Source organism: Entelurus aequoreus, linkage group LG12 (genome assembly GCF_033978785.1).
Source record: "Entelurus aequoreus isolate RoL-2023_Sb linkage group LG12, RoL_Eaeq_v1.1, whole genome shotgun sequence".
In the NCBI taxonomy this organism is placed as follows: Eukaryota; Metazoa; Chordata; class Actinopteri; order Syngnathiformes; family Syngnathidae; genus Entelurus; species Entelurus aequoreus.
In genome coordinates, this window is record NC_084742.1 from 54551003 (window position 1) to 54553055 (window position 2053).

Consider the following 2053-nt stretch of genomic DNA (forward strand, 5'->3'; position numbering starts at 1 on the left):
AAAGTATTATTACCTAAACCCATTCTTACACTGAAAGCTGAATTACTTAACATTTTAGTGGCCGGGTGACTCATTTGCATTAAACAGGATACTGCATCACTCCATTATCAAATCTTCCCACACCCAAAATGTTGGGCTCTTTTTATATTTTTTCTCTCCAGAATAAACCCTTGCATCACACACAAACACACTTCATACGTACATTTACAGCTAGGACTAGAATGGGAAAACTTGCTCTAACAATGTCAATGGCTTCATTATAAAGGAAGTTGATTTGATTTTAAAAAAATGGGATCGAATGCACCTAAAAGAGGCTGAGATGACACTTCCTAGTTGTCTCCGGAATATTCTGTACAGTATAGTACAACAACTTAGGTCCAAGATATCCTTCTGGTCTACTCGTCCCAAAGTTAGGAAGGGCTTCAGAAGTCAGGTCCATTCCTAATTGAAGAAATATCCAAAGGAACTTCCATCCTCCTTTTAGAGTTCTGCACTCCATAGTTTATAGTCACATGAGAGCAGTTCAGAGACCGACTTCCCGGTCCATTGTCCATCTTTACGGTTTCGTTTCAAGCTCAGATGTCCTTTCCTTTCCGGGCTGTGAGCAACTCCACAACAATAAAAACAAGCACAACTTGCTATTTTTCTGATTATATTTCCGTAGTTTGCCAGTTTTTCTCATATTTTTTTTCAATACAGCAGATTTTCAACACCCAAAACACAGAAATAAAAAGAAAACATCTGGGGGGATTGGCGATAATTAATGGATGGACAAATGGAACAGTCATTTTTCCTCTTTTTGTTGCCGGTCTGTCGGTATTTAGCACACGGTGCCGTTCTCCTGTCGGGACTTGGGGCAGGTGGAGCGCGGTATAGGCTGCACGGAGGGTGCCAGAGTGCAGAAGAAGCCGGCGATGAGGGTGAGGCCCAGTCCTCCCAGGCGCAGAACATGGACCAGCCGTAGCCGTGGCCGATGTCGTCCTGGCAGACCGTACAGATAGCGAGGGTAGCGTGAGAGTTCGAAGTTGATGCCGGCGACACAGGTGCAAAGGGAGATGATGCAGAAGGTGCCTGCAGTAACAGATCACACGCGACCATGAGAGACAAGCCAGCTAGCGGTAACTCTAACACGGTCATTTGGTGGCAAAACCTGCAGCGTCTGATCTAACACCTGAGGAAGGAGACAAGCTTTTATTTGTTTTCCTATATATACACAGGATTAATACAAAATTATAATAATTATTATAATTGATCAATTTTATATAGCAATTTTCATCAAAACTCAGATGCTTTACACACACAGGCGCACCCTCCCCCCCAAAAAAAATCAATCCACTAATACCTATTTACTTATAGATTACCTACTAATACACTAATTTGCTAATTATGATATGAATTATATTAGTTTTTAGCACAACTGCAGCATTCTTTGAGCAGCAGTTCAGGACTGATAATTGATAATAAATAAACAAATAACATTTTTTTATTTTAAGAGTGATTCAAAAGAAATCATTTTAAACTACTATGTGTGATGATATAATAATAAAGACATTACAATTAATGAAATGAATACAATAAAAGAACATAGTATATATATATATATATATATATATATATATATATATATATATATATATATATATATATATAAAACATATATTCCATATATTCTTAAAATGAACATATCAGATAACATGATTTTTATTTCTTATAAAATACAGAAAATAAAAGTATTTAAAAAAATATTATGGAGAAATAATTAAAATGTTATAATTACATTTTTTTTAAATTTAATTACATAAATTAGGACATTAGCACAGCGTCAGTCAAACTAATTATGTATATTAGAGATGCGCGGATAGGCAATTATTTCATCCGCAACCGCATCACAAAAGTCGTCATCCACCCGCCATCCACCCGAACTAACATTTTATCAAAATCACAACCGCCCGCCACCCGCCACCCACCCGTTGTTATATATCTAATATAGACGATGCAAGGCATTCCTGTTAAAGAAAGGAGACTGATCCAATGCAGCAGAGACATTCAATGC

The 2053-nt window shown here is 37.3% G+C and overlaps 1 pseudogene; it reads right to left on the bottom strand.

Annotated features, from left to right (window-relative positions):
* Positions 1–782: 782 nt before the first annotated feature.
* The window catches only part of LOC133661296 (transmembrane protein 178B-like), a 42459-nt pseudogene continuing 41188 nt past the window's right edge, over positions 783–2053 (bottom strand).